Source organism: Balaenoptera musculus, chromosome 6 (assembly GCF_009873245.2).
Source record: "Balaenoptera musculus isolate JJ_BM4_2016_0621 chromosome 6, mBalMus1.pri.v3, whole genome shotgun sequence".
NCBI lineage: Eukaryota > Metazoa > Chordata > Mammalia > Artiodactyla > Balaenopteridae > Balaenoptera > Balaenoptera musculus.
In genome coordinates this window covers 101366870-101388788 of record NC_045790.1, presented here as the reverse complement: position 1 = coordinate 101388788, position 21919 = coordinate 101366870, and positions in this window count along the sequence as shown.

Sequence of the window (21919 nt, the reverse complement as noted above, 5' to 3'; positions counted from 1 at the left end):
GGCAGTCTTTCATTTTTACTTATAATTTTAAAATTGTATTATAAAATGTATTTTTAAATAACAGAATTGTTAAATGACTGAATAAAAGAGCAAAAAGAAATCCATCTTTATTTTCAAGATTTGATGACTCTATGGATTCCATGTTTTCTTCCTAAATCATAGAATCATGAAAAGATCTAATCCAACTGATCTTATTCCAAGGATAAGCATTGTTATCCCCATTTTCTGGACAAAGCATTATGAATTGCCTTTCCCTAGGCCAGATGCAGGGAAGCAGGTCTCTGGGAGCAGCCCGAGGTCAGTGGGTCCTTGAAGAATGAGACAGATAAATGGAGAACACACCTCTTCACTTTGTTGTGTGTTTCGCCATAGTGTGTGGTTGCTTTGAAATCTGATAAACCTTGAGGCAGGTGGGGGTGGGAAGGTAAAGTGCAGCGGGATGGAACATGCAGGCATAGTTGGGACAGAACCTGAAGACCTCTTCGGGAATGAGGAAGCACAAAAGAGGAAGTGCACAAGAAGATGATCCAGAGCAGCAGGGAAGAAATGCCCGTGCAGTAGAGCCAGCAGTGAGACAGTCAATGTCAGGCCTGTGCCACAAGCCTTAACAAGAGCTCCCTGGAAGGATGGCTGGGGGAGTCTGTGGTGATTTCCTGAGAGCCAGTGGTATGGACAGGGCAAAAGTTAGAAGGTGGCAGCACCCCAGTCACAGAACAAATGTCCAGGGATAGAACTCCCATCCCATCACCAAGTTAAGAAGGAGGGAGAAGGAGCTTGCACTCATGCCTTGGATGTTCTGGAGGGGATTGAATACCACTGCAGGGTAGACTGTATGCTTTAGGAGGGTGTGAAAATCTTAAATGTTTTGTTACCACTCTAGCACTAGCATGGTACACTGCAGGATATACAGTCGTCCCTCAAAAAACTCTCCTATGGATGAATGAATATGTATCAAAGGCTTTGGTATAGAACATCTTCAGATGTTTCAAAACATCAAAATTCCAGCTCCATCACTAATAGGTTATAAACCTCGGGCAATTTATGTGATCTGTCTTGGCCTCAGTCTCTTTATCTATAATATAGCAATACAATATCATTCAACTCGTAGGGAAATGGTACAAATATAAATGGTAGAGGATACATTATGAGTATCTGGCTCATAATGAATAAGATTCCAGGAGTGTGTTATTTTCCTGCCTTACTGGTTAGAATCTCAAGTCAGGGATCTGAATATAATCAAAGGACATAGATATCAAAACTAAGGTGTCAAGCAAGGGCTTGGGTGTATAAAAAGCCCCAAGGCAGAGGTAAAGGAAGAACCAGGAAGGGAGCTGAGTTGCCTTTGGGGATCCTGAGGGTTAATTAAGGACTCAGGTAAATTCCCCAGCCCCTCACCCCCAGGTCAGGCTGGCCCCAGAGACTGGAGCAGGTTTGGAAGCAGGCAGGTCTGTGCGGGTTCCACACTCCAGAGCTGTCTGCCTCTGAGAGCTGGGGCCCGAGGGGAGGCAGCGGGCTGAGTGCACCATGCTGTGGCGGGGCTCGGAGCAGAGAGCAGCTAAGAGACTGGCAGGTGATTTACAGCCGTTAAGTGGCTCTCTCTCCCCTTCTGCAGAACTCTTAATTTAATAGGCAAACATGTTGGGAAAAGGGATCGCTAGAGACAGGACTGATGGGCTAAATGCTGGAAGATTAAAGATCTGCAGAGGGGAGTACATAACTCTATTACGAAAACGGGAAAGAACACCCATCCCCTCCCCCAGATGGCACACCTGAGACATGGCACCAACAAAGGAGGTGGGATGGTGAATGTTTCAGGGAAACAGACTGAAAGTCATCACACTTGAAAGGGACCTTAGTCTCTGCATTGTCCAGCATCTCTTCACCTGAACATTTTGCAGGTGGGGAAACTGAGTCGCCAGGAGGTGAGGTGTCTCAGCAAGGTGAGCTTTTACAAAGTCAGTACTAAGATTTGGTGTCTAGGCTTCCATTGCATCATTTGTTCCACAGTGGAAAGTAAACTCCTGGTTAGTGCCAGACACATAGTAGACTACAGGTAAAATATCAGAATTGGCAGTTACATTATAACAAATAAGATTAAGGGAACTGGAAACATTAAATATGTAGAAAACCCAGACAAGGCTCTTTGGAGAGGAATCTGAGGACTCTTGACCAACTTCCACAGGGTTCTTTTATTGGTCTTTAAGAAACTATATCTTGGGTCTTGATCTGACAATAACTTCCCCCTTGTATTTAACTGTGGATTAACCACAGCCAGTGTTTCAAAATGTGTGAGAGTGTAGGAGGAAACTTCTTTAAGTTCACATACAGATATTTGTGTACATTGGTAGCAGTGATATACAAGTTTAAGTCCCATGTCTACTTCTGTATTTGAAAAAAAAATACATTATGTTTAATGTCATCTTTTAGAAGAAGTAAACATCTTCAAACTAGCTATTTAAGTTTTAGGAATTCAACCTCAGAAATAATCTTAAAACTGTGCATACCTTTTTTTTAATTGAACTATAGTTAATTTACAATGTTGTGTTAGTTTCAAGTGTACAGCAAAGTGATTCAGCTATACATATACATATACATATCTTCTTTTTCAGATTCTTTTCTGTTTTAGGTTATTACAAGATACTGAGTATAGTTCCCTGTGCTATACAGTAGGTCCTTGTTGCTTATCTATTTTTTATATAGTAGTGTGTATTTGCTAATTCCAAGTTTCCAATTTATCCCTCCCCCTCCTCTCCCCTTTGGTAACTGTAAGTTTGTTTTCTATGTCTGTGAGTCTGTTGTAAATAAGTCCATTTATATCATTTTTTTTTTAGATTCCACATATGTGATATCATATGATATTTGTCTTTCTCTGTCTGAGTTTCTTCACTTACTGTAATTTCTAGGTCCATCCATGCTGCTGCAAATGGCATTATTTCATTCTTTTATATGGCTGAGTAATATTCCAGTGTGTGTGTGTGTGTGTGTGTGTGTGTGTACACATATATATATATACCACATCTTCTGTATCTACTCATTTGTTGATGGACGTTTAGGTTGATTCCATGTCTTGGCTATTGTAAATAGTGCTGCTATGAACACTGGGGTGCATGCATCTTTTAGAATTAGAGTTTTCTCTGTATATATGCCCAGGAGTGGGGATTGTAGGATCATATGATAACTCTATTTTTAGTTTCTTAAGGAACCTCCATACTGTTCTCTGTAGTGGTTGCACCAATTTACATTCCCACCAACAGTGTAGTAGGGTTCCTTTTTCTCCTCACCTTCTCCAGAATTTATTTGTAGACTTTTAATGATGGCCATTCTGACTGGTGTGAGGTGATACCTCATTGTGGTTTTAATTTGCATTTCTCTAATAATTAGTGACATTGAGCATCTTTTCACGTGCCCATTGGCCATCCCCTATGTCTACTTTTGACTGCGTGCACAACCTAGAGCAATTTATGTAACCAAATAAGGTCCAGTTTTCTGCTTTATATAGTGAGCATGATCATAGTATCAGCTTCAACGGGTTGTTGGGAGACTTTCCAAGACTTAGTGCAATGCCTGGTCCACAGTGGGTGTTCAGTGGGAGTTAATTAATATTATTGTGTACAGGTGTGGAGAGGAGGCTTTATGTTTGTCTGTTACTCCCTCACGTTCATCAAACATTCTCAGAAGCTATCTGCTTGGAGCTGCTTCTGGGAAAAGACTGTATGTACCTTCTCATTTTTAGATGGTTAGTCTCATTTTGAATACTGCTACACCTCCCGGCTTTTGACTTTCACTGAGAATTTAATATCTTTACCACTTTGTGTTTCCTCTCATCAACCTCTGTGTGGAGGAACTTCAAATTTTTTCTGTGTACTTTCTTTGATTTTTGTTCTTCAAAATCAGTTTTGGCAGACCTGTCCCTTGGTTTTGTCTACCCAGTAGGTGATAGGTAATTATTGAACACCTATTACATGCTAGATGTGATATCCCTTACGTGCTTTATAGTGCCTTACCTTTATACCCTGCAGTGCTCTTTGACGATTAAAAAAGGGAATGAAAACAATCCAGGTTATGTTCATTCTTCCTCTCCATTTGCAACATGTTAACTAACAGCAGAAGTACATGAAAGATTTACTGATTAAAACTTTTTCACAGCATGAAGTTGGGAGGAAGAGCCAATACACTGAATAATAATCAGGATTCTTGGCAAGTGAGAACACTGGATCAACTCTAAAAAAACAAAATGTGAATATGGACAAATATCGAGTGTTCACTTGAGTTCAAAACCCCAACTCTATAAAGATAGGATGAAGATATGGTTTAGTAGAAAGATAGGCTAAAAGTTTGAAGTTCTATTTCTATTTAAGGGTGGCATGAATCAACAGTGAGCTTTGATTGAGACATGAAATCTAATGCTATTGCAGACTGAACTAAGAGTAGTTTCATGCTCAGTGAAGGAAAGTGATAACTCCACTCTATTTAACCTTGGTCCAACCATATCTGCAATCTTGAGTTCAGTCCCAATTTAGGCTCAATGGTGACAAACCAGAGGGTGGCTAGAAGAGAGGAAGAAAAAATCAGATCCTCAGAATAGCTGGATAAACTTCAGATTGTTAGCCTAGAGAAAGGAAACTTAGGGAGAAGTAACTTGGTAGCTATATGTAAACATCTGAATACTTATGCAGGAAGACACTGAATGTTAGAATAGTACAATAGGTAGAAATTGCAGGAAGACACAAATTAGCTCAACATGAAGAAGAATTTCCTAAATATTAAAGCTTCCTGCTTAAGCAATTGGCTGTCTTATAGTTTCACCAGCCTTAATCAGTCACTCACAGGGTAACCATCACGACCATTGGGTGCTACAGAGGGTGCTGAATGTCACAGAGGGTGTTGAAACAGCATTGTATAGAGTGAAGGACCGTATCGTAGGCATTTTATATGCATGATAAATATTTATTGAATGCAGAATTAATACATTGCTTCTTTGAATACCTGATACGATTAATTTTTAAAAAGCAGAGTTTTCACTAGCATGGAGAGATGGATTTTGAGAGAGTTGATTAAAATTGGAAGGGGGATGGATAAAGGAAAGTAGTTGCTCACCAAATTTGAAGTTGTGAGACATACCATGAATTTTGAAAGAAATAGTGCTGATTATATACTCACATAGAGCATTTCAGAATTTATAAAACACTTAGCCCCATGATTTGTGATCTAAGCCTCACCAACGAAAGTGATATATAAAGGTGTTACTGCTTTTACCATTCCCGTTTAACAGATGAGGTAACTAAGGCTCAGACAGGTCAATGGATTGACTAGGGTATAGAATTGGGTTTCCAAGACCAGGTTTTTAAAATTTCAGATCCAAAGGATCCTAAAGTTTTGTTTTTTAACTGTGTTCCACTCCTGTGGGACTGAAAAAGGAATAGACCTAGGAAAATAGAGAGGTTATTACTTTAAATATGGTGTAAGCTGGAAATATAAGTAATTTCAAGATCTGTTTTTAATTTTAAAAATAATAAAAATGAAAGAGTATCATTCCAAGCAAAAAAAGCTAAGAAACCTTGAGGGGGAAAAAATGAAGGATCTTTGTAAAGAAAGACATTCAAATGGCAGCTGCACAGACCAGGGAGCAAAGCTTTGATGCGGCTGAATTCTCGTGTGTTTGTTCCTTCCTGGACTTGTGTAGCCAAGTAAACAGTGGGGTTGGAAGGAAGGGGAGGAAGAAAATGATGTTTCCTTTGGGAGCGAGGCATTATTGCTTTGCTGTAGTGAACAGGTAGTTTTGAAAATTATACACTAAGGTGGCAGGTAATTTATTTTTTTATAAATTGTGAGTCCTGAGTTGAAATTGAGAAGGGGAAAAAAAAGGTATCTGAAATGATTAGGAAGGAGTAATATGGGCTTGCCTGCATGTGGCCAGCATGATTAGTACCCAGTGTTACCTGGAGAGGGCAATGTCCATTCTGCTCTGAAGAGCCAAACGTGATGACACTGGCCGAGAGCTTACCTGGAGATGGTTTATGCCTATATCCCCAGATGTGGCCGGTCCCCCACCCTGCTCCCTTAGCACCTTCTACTCTCATTATTGTAACACACATCACAGTGTATTATAATTACACCCTCTTTGCTTACCTGCTCTGCTCCACTGGAAAAACCAGAACTCAGACTCAGTAGGTTCTGGAGATGTAACAATGGCAAGTACCAACACTACGCTGGAGTCTTGGTGCCTAAAAAGATGAATTGTGAAAAATGAATCCCTAACATGATAGCTGGAAATACAGAAGCTCAGAGAGGAGAACTGAGGATCTGAGGAAAATCAGGGAAAAATATTTACTAGGTGCACTGTTTCATTGTATGTATTGTACAGGGCACAACATGGACCTTACCCCTCGGAGCTTACCATCGAGTGGGGAAGACAGACATTAAATCAGTAAAGCAAAGCGTAATCCCAAATGTACAGCATGCTGCAGGGAGAGTTCAGGGTGGTGTGGGAAGGTTTCATACAGGCCTGGAGGGTCAGGTGATCATTCCTGATGCCACACAATCTGTTAGTGTCAAAGCCAAGGCTAGTTTTTAAACCTCCTTACTGTTACGCTAGTCATTTCTTACTTCTATTTTTTGGAATAATTTTGTAAAAATTCTATTTTCCCTGAATTCTTTAGAATTCTTTGGCCCATAGAGCTGAGAATCTGATGAAAGTTATGAATCATCTTTAAAATATATATATATATATATATATATATATATATATCCAATATGTAAATTTGGAAGTAATTTTGGGACTATACATGGATTCCTAGGTTTTGATTTCCTGTTCTGAGCTTTTTCTGAGGTGATGTCTAGCTCTCCGTTCTTTTGGATCATTCCCAGCCTGTATCTCCAGCTCTGGTATCTCCCTTGCAATCCAGATGCCCTAGCAGCTGTCTCCTGGGCAGCTTCCTAATAGTTCCACCAGGCTGTACTACAATTAGGATGTAGCAAAAGTTGCACTTGGTAAACAACTGTGTGCATTGGGGTTGGAAGTGATAGTGGCATTGAGAGCCTAGGAGAGAAGATTTGTGTTGATAAAAATCTTGGTGCACAGGTGGAGATGGCTAATAGGCAGTTGTAAAAATGCACCTGGTGCTCAGAAAAAGGCTAAGGAGGAGACGTCAAGCTAAGAATTGTTAAACTTAGGAGTGGTAGTTTAAGCCCTGAGTTTGCGGGGTATTACCACAGGAGAGAGTGTAGAATGGGGAGAGAAGTAGAAGGAAGAAATATAAAAGAAAAAAAAAGAAAAAGAAAAGAGGAGGAAGGGAGCGGAAGAGAAAAGAAGGAAAGTAAACAGAAGGAAAAGAGAGAGGGTCAAAGAGGATTCTGGGTAAAACCAGCATCCTTGGAAGAAATTGTTTCAAGGAGGAAACATAAGAAAAGACAACACCCAGTACTATATATAAAATAGATAACTAATAAGGACCTACTGTATAGCACAAGGAACTCTTCTTAATACCCTGTAATGACCTCTATGGGAAAATAATCTAAAAAAGAGTGGATATATGTATAACTGATTCACTTTGCTGTACAGCAGAAACTAATACAACATTTTAAATCAACTACACTCCAATAAAATTTTTTTAAAAATAAAAATAAAGAAAAGAAGACACAGACATAGACATTACGTAAGAAAAGAAGCTAAAAAGGTTCATTGGAGTTTGTTGTTCTCCTTGTCAAGAGAACTGTTGAGTGAACTTTCGGGAGAGGAGGTCTAATTTCATTGGGCTGGGAAATTCATGCAAAACAAGAATATAAGAACAGTCAAGGTAGAGAACCTCTTCAAAGGGCTCATCTTTGAAGGACTGAAGGAGGTTGAGGTGAAAGAAGGAAAACAGGGCATCCAGGTGGAGCTGCTACGGAAGAGAGATGATTATTTACAAGAAAAGGAGAGTTAGGCAACTTGTAAACGGAGGGCCCAACTGATGGAATAAAGTCTTAGAGGGGTTGTAAAGAGATAAATCCAAAGACATGGAGCAGAAGAAAAAACCTTGGGTAATAAAAGATCTTGAAGTAGGAGAGAGGGAAAGGAGTAAGCATAAATGCAGTTAATCGTGTAGGTAAGACCTAGGCCGTGCATTGAGGGGCTATAACAGAGATCTTCCTGCTGTCTGAATGGCTGGAGGCCATTCCTTCCTCTCTTTTCCCCCACATTCGTTGCAGCCAGAAGTCACAAGGCTGGTTTTAAATGGCCCTGCAGTCTGTCTCAGTCTCTGACTCACCAGGAACTCAACCTTTTCAGAATACAACCTTTAAAGAAAGTTTAAACATTAGACATCAAAAACAAAGGGAAAAAATGTTTTCCCTAATGCTATTTGCAAATGTCATTTTAGTGCTGAGGACTCTGGTTGGATAACTGAATCCTGTTTCACTTTCTGTGGCTCACTCTAAAGTGGAAAAATGAATATGCAAACTTCTGGAACCTTCCTTCAACCCCTGATGGGACTGAAAGAGCCATGATTTCTGGTCCTGCGTTTGCTGTCACTTCCTTCCTCTGGGTCTCAGTCTCCTCATTTGAGCAAAGTAAGACTGGGCGTGACAATCTCCATGGTTTCTTTCAACTCAGAGAAAGATTCTAAGACTTGAAATCATACAGATTACTTGGTACCCAGAGTTACCATTAAGTGGCATATTTAGCTATGAATCATATTTCACAAGATGGAGAAAGGAGAGAAAATGAAGGGATAGAACCCTGAGCAAGAAAAAAAAAAGTAAAAGCAGATGTTGTATCCTGATCTCATCTTTCCAGGAAAGTTCAGCCCTTTTTCAAAAGCCCTCTCGGCACAGATATCCTGCCACGTGTCACTGACTCACAGGGGCAGATCAAAGCGAGTCTTACAGCTGTTCCTTCAACTTGACCTGAGACATAAAGAAAGCTGAAGGCACAAGGGATGAATACACAAGGCATCAGGCAGTGATATTAGGACAAAATAAAGCTGAGAAAACCCAAGGAAGCCTGCAGATAATTTTTACACTCGCCACCATTCTAGGGGACTTGAGGTGGGGACCCAGTACTTCACTGCCCCTTCGCAGAATTGTCTTCCACGGTGTATCCTTTCCCTACAGCAGGAATCGTGACGAACTGAGTGTCTTTGAGCTACATAAACTCTTGAAATTTCCATTTTGTTCATTATTCAAATTGGTGATATATTTAGCTTGCAGGATAATTTTAAAACCATATGTTTTTAAAAGAGAAGTTTGCTGTTGTTGGAGCCTAATGGGCATGGTTTCGAATTCTATTGCATTTCCCTAATCCATTCATCATGATGATTTCATTTCTTCCCAGTTTTCCTCACGTCTCCAGCATCTCTCCCCCACTTTGCACCCTTTGCTCAGACTTTGCTACCTGCTTCACGAGAAGATCAATGAGAATTCCCACATACCCCACTGCCATACCAGCCTACTGCAGTTTGTACCCATACAATTTACTTCCCCTCTTGTTACTATAGATTAATTGTTCACATTTTTATCTAAGGTCCATCTGTCCACTTCTGCCTCTAGATGCCACCCCTGCTTCTCCCCCACCTTCCAGTCCAACCCCTGCTCAAGGTCATTGCTCTAGCAATCTAGAAATCACCCTGGCTTCTCAGAATCATATTTTAGTCCTCTCTGGATAATCTTACCAATTAACATAAAGCAATGTCTCCCATGATTAAAAAAAGTTCCCTAGACCACAGGCTCACCTAGATGTCCCCATTTATAGTAAATGACAACTTTATTCTTCTAGTTCTTCAGACCAGAACTCTGGGCTCATCCTTGACTCTTTTCTATCTCCCACCCTACAGTCAATCCATCAGCAAATCTTGCTGCCTCACCTTCAAAATACATCTGACAGGGGCACACTTCTCATAACTTGTGCTGCCAGCCGTCATCTCTCCAGGAAAACAACAATAGCCCCTCATTGGCTCCCTGTTGTGACCCTTGCTCCCCTAGACTGGTATTGGCTGCCAGTACACAACTAATTCTTTTAGAATCTGAACCATATTTGTCTTTTCTCTACTCAAAACCTTCCTCTGATTAATAGCTTCTCATCTTATTCAGAGTAATAGGTCCTTCCAATGACCTACACTGCCCTGTCAATCTGGACCCCTCTGGATCTGATAGGGTGAGATATTCTCACCTGCTCCAGCCAGACTTGTCTTCTGCTGCTCTTTCACCCCACCAAGCTCATTCTCTCCTTAGGACTCTTGCTTGTGAGTTTCCCTCCACCTAGAATGCTCTCATTTCAGATGGGTCACATATTGGTCTCTCACTTACTCAATGCTTCTGCTCAATGGTGACTTCCAGAGAAGTCTGCGATAGCCATCCTATTAAAAAAAATAGCACATTCTACACACACTCCCTGCACACTCTCTCTTAAACTCCTTTATATTTTTTTCCCATGGTACTTGTTATCTTTTACATAATCAGTTCCTTTACTTATTGATTTGATTGTGATCTTTTTCTATGAGAATGAAAGGATGCTACTCTTGTATTCCTAGCCCCTGGAACAGTGCCTGACCTATAGTGGAAGCTTAAAAATTATTAAGTGAATAGATAAAGTGGCTTTAGTTAACATTCCTCAATCTAGGTTTCTTCAACTCCATTTCCTACTTTGTAAGATTGCTAAAAGGAACAAGATAACAGATATGAAATGCATGGCACAGAGCAGGAGTACAGTAAACAGCAGGTATTGTTATAAACGTTGTGCAGATTAACTGGATAGTGTATGCAAAGGCCCTGACATGGAGTAGGAGCTCAGGAAGTTGTAGTTCTCAGTACTCAGAACACATTTGCTGATGATTTAGAGAGATTTACTATTGGCAGGAAGTTGGATGACAACAGCTCAGGTTTTAGTTCAAATTCTCATTCTACACTTACGAGGAGCTAGACTTCAGACAGATTACTTAACCTTGTCTTAGTTTCAGATTTTCCATCTGTAAAATGGAAATAATTGTATCCTATCATTACTAATATGATTAATAAGTTATTTTGCATGGCAAAGGGGAATTAAAGTTGCAGATGGAAGTAAGGTTGCAAATCAGCTGACCTTAAATGGGGAGATTATCTGGATCATCGGGGTGGGCCCTTAAAAGTGGAAGAGGAAGACGGGGAATAGAACCGGGAGATGACAAAGTGAGAAGGACTCATCTGATATGGTTGGCTTTGAAGATGGTGGAAAGGGCCACCAACCAAAGAATGTGGGTGGCCCATTGTGATATTGTGATTTATAAGAAATACATATTTGGTCATTCAGATGACCAAAATATATTTAACATACACATTTGGTCTTCTTCCACAGTTCCTGGCTCACAGCTCCCAAAACCCTTGGAATTTTATGAGATATAAGAGCACGGGAACATCTTTTGCTATAATATTTGGTCTCTTGTCCTCAGTTCCTGAAATTGCTTCAGAACCATAAAGGTGAAATGGGTGCCTTGTTATTCATACAAGTCCCTTTCCACCAGAACTGGGTTTATATTCATGATGTGACTTTTGGAAAGCACCTAAGTGGGGAGGGGAGACTGGTTGCCAGGGGTACCAACCTTGAATAGAGGGTTGGAACTTTCAGTCCCCCCCGACACCACCTACAGAGGGGCTGGATTGAGTTCAGTTACTAATGGCCAGTGATGTAATCAGTCCATAACAACCAAAAGAGACAGGGTTCAGAGAGCTTCTGGGTTGGTGGACAATTGGAGGTGCTGGGAGTGTGGCGCCCTAGCGGGGACATGGAAGTTCCATGTGTGTTCTATCCCCATGTATTTCCCTATGCATCTCTTTTGTCTGGTTGTTCCTGAGTTATATTCTTTTATAATAAACTGATGATTTAGTAAGTAAATGGGTTTCCTGACTTCTTTGAGCCTCTCTAACAAATTACTGGAACCCAGGGAAGGGCTCATGAGAGCCTCTGATCTGTAGCCAGTCGGTCAGAAGCATGGGTGATAACATAGATTTGCAGTTGGCATCCCTGAGTTGGAGGGCTTCCTTGGAACCTTCAATTTGTTGTCAGTTGGCCAGAAGCACAGATAATAACCTGGGCTTGCGACTGGCACCTGAAGTGGGGTGGGGTTGGGGGCAGTCTTGAGGAGGAGCCCTTAACCTGTGGAATCTAACGCTATCTCCAGGTAAATAGTATCAGAATTGAGTTGAATTGTAGGACACCCAGCTGGTGTCCAGAGAATTGCTTGGTGCTGTAGAAGCTCCCTCCCACCACACACGTTGGAATTGAGTACAGAACCCCAAAGACCTAGTTTCTGAAGGAACTAGAAAGGGCAGGGAAATGGATTCTCCCCAAGAATCTCTACAAAGGAATGCAGCCCTTCTGACTCCTTGATTTAAGCCCACTGAGAACCATTTCAGACTACTGACCTCTAGAACTGTAAGATAATAAATCTGTGTTGTTGAAACCACTAAGTTTGTGGTAATTTGCTAAAACAATTATAGGATCCTAGTACAATTACTATACAGCTATAAAGTAGATGTGATAAATAGGCTTACCTCTAACATTTGTGGGGCTCCAGACAAGATTAGCAATCTAGATTCTTGGCCTATAGCCCACCTTCCTTCTCTCTCCACCCCAGCTCTTTCCTACATCAAGAGGGTCCTTATGTACCTGTGTGTAAACCCCAGCCCACAAGTCCAACCTTTCCATCTAAAAGGTGCCCCTTAGGCAGCTTTTAGACACAGAAGTGTGATACCAGCAGCTGAGTCCATTCTCAAAAGGACAGATCCATAGGTGAGGCCTTGCAGGTGGACCCAGAGCAGTCCAAGCACATCATTCTGGGGCACTAAGTTTCTGACACATGGCCTGAAAGTTGGGCTGTTAGCTCTAGGTAAGCCTGTTCCTTTTGCTCCATATAGTCCTCACCTCCTTTCCTCACCAAAGGAGAATCAGGAGGCCCTCTAAACAGTATGCTCAGTAGATTTTTCTGTGATGCTAGAAGTGTTCTCTCTCTGAGCTGACACGTGCGGCTAGTGAGCATTTGAAATGTGGCCAGTGTAACTGCAGAATTGAATCTTAAGTTTTATTTACTTTAATTAATTAATTCAAATTAAAATAGCCCCATATGGCTAGTGGCTACCATATTAAACAGCATAGCTCTAAAGCATAGGGTGCAGGACAGGGATTCTAACTGATCCAGTCTTCAGGCAGTGCTGATGATAAAGTACATGAAAAGAACGAAACGAACAATAAAGTTTTGAAAACAAATAAAGAAGTTATTCATCATCCAAGGAGAAAATCCATAAGTCTTAAAGGAAATTAGCTTTTCACTTAGGGTCTATTAGGAATTCTGCTCTTTCTCTTCCCTTTAGATCTTTCTGCACATTTTGTCCTCTTCTCTCAGTAAACTCCTCCTGGCCCTTGAAAACTCTGCTCTAGCTTATTATGTCAGTCAGCCTTTGCTGTGTAACAAATCATCCCTAAAATTAGCAATTTAAAACAACAACCAATTATTTTGGTTTATTTTTCTGCCAGTTGTCGGATTGGGAAGGGCTTAGCTAGATGGTTCTTCTGGTCTTGGCTGGGATCAATCCTGTGTCTTTGGTCTGCTCTTGGGCCAGGTTGAGATGACCTCAGCTGGGATAACTCATCTTTGTCCTACATGGTGTCCCGTTCTCCAGCAGGCCAGCTTGTTCACTTAGTGGTCACAGGCTTCCAGGAGAATGAGTAGAAGCTCTCAAGGCCTCTTGAGGATGAAGCTCAAAGTAATACACTAAGGAACTTCAAAGTCACATTATAAAGATGAGATACACCAGCTGTAAGAACTGTGTGCAGTTTTGGTAATCTTCCTCATTCACCTCTTGTTGAGAGTTTTCTGATCCTTCCCACAATTCCCAAGTCATTTGGGTGTCCTGTGGTTGCTCCTGCATGCCAAACACTGGATTTCTTTTTTTCTTCAACAAATCTTCACATTTTTTTTCAGAGTCTGTTTATTGCATCATGAGGATTACATCCTTTGCTTAAAGATTAAAGATTATATAAATCAAAAAATGATCTCTTTTATGTTTTACTTCAAAGCCTCTTCTTTTCTTATCACCTTCAGCTCCTCAGCATAACCCAAAACACAGGTCATATTTCTAGCATTACCAACATTGAATTATCTTTTTGTTTAATGAAGATGCAATCAAAGATGCTATAAGATCATTTTGCCTGCATATTTTAAAACATGAGATTAGCAGTCTTAATTCTTATTCTGAGCAAATTTTACTTTGTCAAGTTTACTTTGGCATAATATTTGGCAAATAGAAATTGTGAAAATATTTGGCAATACTCCAAGATAAAAACCCCATTGAGAATGTCTTGATATACAATACAGTGACTTTAGTTGTCAAGATTCTATAGTCTTAAAATCTCTTTAGATTCCTTTTTTTTTAAATTTTTATTGGAGTATAGTTGATTTGTGATGTTGCGTTAGTTTCAGGTGTACAGAAAAGTGAATCAGTTATACATATATCCACTCTTTTTTTTTTTTTCTTAGATTCTTTTCCCATACAGACCATTACAGAGTATTGAGTAGGGTTCCCTGTGCTGTACAGCAGGTTCTTATTAGTTATCTATTTTATATATAGTAGTGTGTATATGTCAGTCCCAGTCTCCCAATTTATCCCTCCCCTCATTATCCCCTGGTAAAGGTAAGTTTGTTTTCTATGTCCACAAACACTGGATTTTTAATATTTGTCCACTCAATTTTTACCAAACTGCACAAATTCGGTACCTTTATGATTATTAACCCCATCTTAGAGATGTGGAAGACAAGGACCAGAAACTCCTCCCCGTGTTCATAAAACTACACGTGGCAGAGCTGGAAGTTGAGTCTAATGCTATTTGACTGCAACCCACAGTTTCTCAATCTTGGCATTACTGACATTTTGGGCTAGATGATTCTTTGTTATGGAGAGCTGTCCTGTACATTGTAGAATGTTTAGCAACATCCCTGGCCTCTACCCAATAGATGCCAGTAACATCCCCTCCAGTTGTGACAATCAAAAATAGCTCCAGACATTGCCAAATGTCCCCCGAGGTGGGGAGGGGCTGGGGAAAACCACTTCCAGTTGAGAAACAGTGCTCTAAACCATGCTTCTCACCCCACCTCACAATACTGTCCCTCCTTGAGTGAGAAAGTAGAATCTTATTTAGAGCCAACACTCAGTGTATGCTTTTAGCCTGAAGAGGAAAGTGGAATTGAGGCCGAGCCGGGGCAGAGGTACGAGCCAGGACCACCTTTCCAGCAGGCTTCTCTCAGAATCACTCTTCAGCGTTTAGCCTTTCCCCTTTCCAGATGCTGTCAACTTTTCATTTTGAACTCAGCATCCTCGACCAGGTTACAGTCAGAACCAGCCAGTTTTCCCAGGATGTGAAGAGATGGCCCCAGAACAGGCTAAAGAGATAGCTCCAAGTTGGAACGGCTTTGCTGTTGGTGGCGGGGAGCTAAATATTTCATCTTCATAAAATAAACATAGATTGTCTCATCATGAAATATACATAAAAATGTTTAAACATGTTAATTATTAAACCAATATTGATTCATATTGGATGAGGCATTAAGGGAAAATTAGCTAATGTATTTAATATCTCCTCCACAGTTGACTAGTATCAGAATTCATCATATCTAACCACCAATAATCATAAAAGTCGCAAGCAATATTTATGATCGGGGTGAGTGAGTGCTGGGCAGGAAGTGATGGGGACGGAGGAAATATGAGGATCTAAGAGACAGCCTTTCAGTTGTCACAGCCCATCTTTGGAATTTCAGACATAAATCACTGGATGCAGTCAGATCATCAAAGTTTGATAAACCTTTCATATTGGGACAGTTATTGAATACCATTTGGACCTGGCTTTCTTCTCAAAAATGAAGTGGGATGGCAGATGCAATGTAGAGTTAGAAAGAGAACGGGAACAGGGCTTAAAAACCCTGGGATTGAATTGTGTCTTATTGATTTTTATAGAGCCTTAGGCTCTATTTACTCATCTGCAAAATGGGGTAATAATGATTTCCGCCAGGTGTCATTTTTCTCATATCATTTTGCTTGTTTTGATCTTATCTCACTAACCAGATTTCAAATTCCTTAACGGAAGAGATTTTTCCCTGGTTGTTTTTTTCCTGTGTCCTGAAAGTAGGCTAATTTAGTCCTTTAAAAATCTGCTCTGGAATCAAAAACATGTATCTGAATTCTGGATCTTGAGCAAGTTACTTTCTGTCTGTGCCTCAGTTTCCTCATCTGTAAAATAATTTAGTTACCTTATAAACCTGCTATGAATATAAACTGTTATGATGTGTAGAAAGTGGTGAGAATATAGTGTGTAAGAGGTAAATACTTGGTGATTGTTATTACTCTATTTTCCTAGAGCAGTGACAAAGAATTAAACAGTTGTCAAATTTTCAATGAAATCTCAATGGATTTTTTTTAAATCAGTAATTCATGAACTTTTAACACAGGAAATAACTTTAAATATCAGCCACTGTAGGTAACAGTAGGGTCATGCAAGCCAGCTTCTAGTGTAAACTCTGCCAGGGATGGGGACAAATCTTGGGAAGGAACTCAGCTTGCTGTGCCTGCAAGTTCAGTGTCCTTACACCTCCCCGTGGGTTCTAGTGCCAGGAAGGGAGAGTTTATCTTTAATGTGAAGATGTGCTTGGGAAGAGCTGCTTAGAGTGCAACTTCTGCCATCAAGTCACTTAAAAGGTGACTGTAAAAAAGAGATCAAAAGATCTAACTCACAGTGTCATGTTGGAAATGAAAGGAAATGGAAAAATTAACCCAGCCACATTTTGCCAACTTAGATATATCAGATACCATGTTTTCTCAATTTTGAGATATATTCTTTTTTTTTTTTTTCATTTTTAAAGCACTTCTGAAATCTGGATATGTCTTACAGTTGACATATACATTACTGTAGTGCTTCTCTCCTTTTCCCAAGGAGATCTTATTAGATCAGTAGTGTGTCTTATAATTGGAAATGTCTTCAAATCAAGGGAAAGCACTGTTATTATCCATCCCATGGTAACTAAATAGAGCCTCCTAAGAAACAGTGCTGCTTCACCCTGGATCAGCTATTATGGGGTCAGGTAGCTGCTAATAAGTGAAAAAGAGTAGGATACACCTTGATGTGTTCTCTTATTTTCTTCTGCAATGAGGTCCATTGACTTGTCATGGGGTATTCCTCAGCTCAGAGGTGGGAAAGATGGAAGATTTTCCATGGATATACCACAAACACATTTTCCCTGGATGCATTTTGGCATCTGAGAAAAGTTGATGAGAAATGGCTTACTGTTATGTACCAGGACCCGTCAAACTCTGAGACTGAAAACCTCCAGCGGTATTTCTTACCTACCAGATGTTACACAGATGCACTGCCAATTGCTATCAGAGCTCAAAAGAGAAGAAAAGAGAGGATTGTTGAAGCCATGAAGGCATATGACACAGTAAACGGTGCATTTAATTTCAACTTAATGTGAGAGAGAGTATGCACTAGATTAAATATCATCTGATCATTAAAAACATATTTATGGAAGCTCAGCAACTTTGTCAGGGATGTGTGACTAATAATATAGAGTTGTGAGGCCTCGAAAACATATTTGTCTTAATCGACTGGTGTTTAGTTTGGATTATTGACTGTTAAATCAAAATAAAAGTTTTCACTTGAGATTTCACATTTCATTTGTGATGGATTTGTCTTCATCCAAACACTCATATTGGGGACCCAGTTTACCCATAAAAAGGCCACTCTAATAGAATCATAGAATTTCCATGTTGGGAAAGTTCTTAGAAATCCAATCTCCTTCCAGTTCCTTTTGGTGCAAGTGGTATCCATCTGTTTTAAATTACAGCTATATTTTCTGAATAAATGTAGTATTACCACATGGGGAAAAGAAAAATTTGGAAAAGAAAATTGGGAAAAAATGTCAGCTATATTCCCTTTATCCAAACAATTCCTTCTCTTTCGTTTTCCATATATCTGTGTGTGCTTTGTACACAGTAATAATTGCAGTATACGTGCAAGTTATTTTTAATCTTCCTTCTTCATTCTTCCTATTTAGTTTTCATGACCACTGTGTTTAATAACGTAATACTGTTCTACAGAATGGCTATGCTGTAAAATATTGAACTCTTTCTCAATGTTGAGACATTTAAGTTGCGTCTAGTGGATCCAGAGTGCCTGAGTATGAATCTTGCTTCTACCCACTGAACAACGATGTAACTTCGGGTGAGTTACCAAAAATTTCTCTATCGCTGCTTTCTCATCTGTAAAATGGGGATAATATTAGTATCACCTCATAGAGTAGTTGTGAGGGTTAAATGGATGAATCCATGTTAATAAGCATTTAAAACTGGCACATAATGAGCGCTCCGTAAGCGTTAGCTCTTATGTTGATAAGTGAGTCAACTATGAATATTCTGATATATATTCTTTCCCAAAATGTTGAAACATGTCCTTAAGGGGGATTCCCAAGCCATTTTCATAAAATCTCATGCAGATGGTGACGCACACCCTTTTTGAAAATTTCCAAAATCAAATAATCCGTTACCTTCTTAGATCACTTCACTTTGGAATGACTTTAATTATTGGGAGTATCTTTTTCATGTTTAATCTAGACACGCCTCCCATTGAATCCCATGCAACGATTAGATTCGATCTTTGTCATAGTGTAAATTATATCAATGCATTGAATCTCAAAACATGTTCCTTGGGACACTAGTGACCCCCAAATCCAAGCCATCAAAGTCATATTGATTCCCCCTCCAAAATGCTTCTTAAAACCATCTACTTGTCTCTCTTTTCCTCACCACCACCCTAGGCTAAGCCACCATCATCACCTCCAGCCCTGGTTATAACAGTAGCCTCTTAATTGGTTTCTACTGGTGGCACATGGCCACCAGTCTGTTTTTAAACCAAATGCTAAACTGATCACAAAATTTGTGATGTAAAACCCTTCTATAGCAGCCCATTTCTTAGCCTAAAATCTGATCACGGTCTACAGGCTGAATCTGAATCTTGCCCAGTCTCTCTCCCCTCATCTCTTTCTTCCTTGTCCTTTGTTCTCCACAATCCAGCCATGCTGTACCTCCTCAAGTATCCCAAGCTCTTTCACGGTGAGGGGCATTTGTAACGTTGTTCCCTCTGCCTGGAAGTCTCTTCTTATCCTCAGCCAAGCCAACCTTTCCTGTCCTTCAGGCCTCTCCTGAAATGTGTCTTCCTTAAGGAGGCCTTTTTGAAAACTTCTATATAAAATATGCTTATCTGTTTTTACTCTGTCAGAGTACCTTGCTAATTTTCCTTCAAAGTGCTATTTAACAGTGTGTAATAATATGTTTATTTGTGTGTTTGTCTGTATGATCCCTCACTGAAGTAATGATTTCCCAGGTCAAATGCATTTGTGAACTGACCCTATTAGTCATACCTGAAAGCAAGTTCAGACAAACAATGGTCATAGATAATCTACTATCATCTCTTCTGTGTGGCTAGAGTTGGAATAAAATAATCATGGTAATGTTTATTGAACACTTACTATGTTCCAGGCCCCATTCTAAGAATTTTATGTGTACACTTTTATTACCTAAGAGGCAAACACTAATACTGCCCCATTTTACACCTAGAAGAAACTGTAAAGGTCCCAAGGTCACAAAGCAGAAAGGTGGCAGAGCCAAGATTTGAGCCCAGGCTAGCTCTAGTGACCATCTTCCTACCACCACACTAGAGAAATATACTTTTGAGGACCTTAGCTTTGATTTAGGAAGGGAAAACTCACAAAGCACATGAAGTACTCTACATTTTGCACAAAATATGAAAATAAATCATTCAGTGATGCAATTAGAGACTAGGATGCCGAAAGGGACGTTAAATGAACCTTTTCAAGGTAAAGTATTACGTGATTGAAAGTGATATTATTATCCCCCCAAAAAAGAAAACACAAGGAGATCAACATGTCAGAAAGGGAAGCAAACACTGCTGAATGTTTTAGGAATGACTTCGTGGAAGGTTTGGCTGCAATAATTACATATAGTGTGTGTTTATGTGTGTGTGTATAGCTATATACACACATATATAACATGTATACATACCTACCACATATGTATACATATATATGTGAAAAGTGCTACTAAAATGAGGAAAACATATACATATTCAGCAAATATATACATATTTGGTGCTTTCCCTCTTTTTAATAGCTGTTTTTTTCTCTTCATAAAAATACTACATGCTTATTCAATTGATCAAAAAGTTTCCAGATCTTTGATCCTCATGTCCTATCAGTCTCTAGAGTATAGGAAGAACTATTATTGTTTTAGGGTAAGAAATCTGAGACTCAGAGAGGTGAATGAACTTGCTTGAAGTGAGTTCAATGGGAGAATCAGGACTAGACTCTGAAGACACAAGAGGCAGAGAGATAAAGCACATATGGGCGGACTTTAGAATCAGAGCGATCTGGGTCTGTATCACACATGCCAACCATAGGACCTCTTTAACCTTTCTGACTAGTTTCCTCAACTGGACAACTGGTTTTTAATGCCTAATTGGCAGGACTCTTGTGAAGATTCAATCAGATAATGTCTGAGAGGCACCTGACTCAGAATGTAGCATATACTCTTAGCTGTTCAGCATGTGAGTTTTTTTCTCCCCACTGTCCTGGCCCCTTTCTCCTTTTCTTCTGGCTCCTCTTTCCAAAACAGTTCAACTGAGGTGATGTAATGCTTCAATTGCCTGACCCGGTCCTGCTGTGGGATCACGGCCATGGCCTTGCTTGATAAAAGCACTATGTAAATACGCTTCCTGGAAATGCTGACATAACCTCAGTTACCATCAGATGACGCCTTGGGAAGAAAAAAGATGGATGTCTTTATCTCAGCTTATAACTCTGGAGGAAACTGGACATAGGCACAGCTTCTTATCCTGGGCATCTCTGAACCTGGGGGGTTAGTTAAACTCAAGGCCCATTGCATCACATCCATAAGATAAAAGCTCTCTGTGGATGGATCTACCCTTCAGTTCATCCACAGTTCCTTTTCTCTGACCCCTTTTTATTCCCTGGGCATGTTTGGAGAAGGATAGAAAGAACAGGGTTTGAAGGGAAGGTACTCAAGTTCAAGTCCCCCCTTTGCAACTTGTTGACTCAGTGACCAAAGTCAAATCAGCTTCTTTCTCTAGGCCTCAGTTCTCTCCAAATGGAGAATGACTGCCTGTATCTTGGGATTCCATCAGGATTAGACTCGAAGCTTCCTCTGGAAAAGAAGGTGGAGAGTTACTCTCTTACCCATGTGGTTTTATCAGGAAGGTATCCAAGTTGGGTTGATCCTGTGAATGCCCAGGTCCTTGGGCCTTTCTGGACAGGACCTGGAGGCCTCTATCCACCAGATCTCTGAACCCATAGCATCCTTAGACCCTCTGGGAGAGGGCCTGTGGGGCTTCTGCCTTTGGATTCTACCTGTCTGGGTAGGCCTGGACACAGTTATGCAGATGCGTCCTCTATCAACCATACCATCTGTCTGCAGCTTTCTTGGCCTGGGGCAGGGAGGAAGCCTAGACGTGGGGGAAGCCTTAATCAAGACCCTGAGGGTCTAAGGTGCCACGTGGCAGGATGCATCTTGTCTTGGCTGTGCCAGCAGTAACAAGCTTGAAGCAAAATCCTGGACTCAGCCATTACCTTTCGCTGTGGATGGGGACCAGGGTGGGATGACGCTGAGTTGCAGGAAGGTACAGCAGTTGAGAGAATTCATACTAGAGTCAGCCTGAAGGGGTTTGAACCTTGATTCTCACATCTTAGCTTTGTGACCTTGGGCTAGTTGTTTCATCTCTTTGATCTTCAATTTGCTTTCTATAATATAGGACTGAAGATGTACCCTTAAGTTTAAGATCAAGTATCAGTGCATAGCAACCTTTAGAATAGCATTTGCATCTAGGACACTCAGT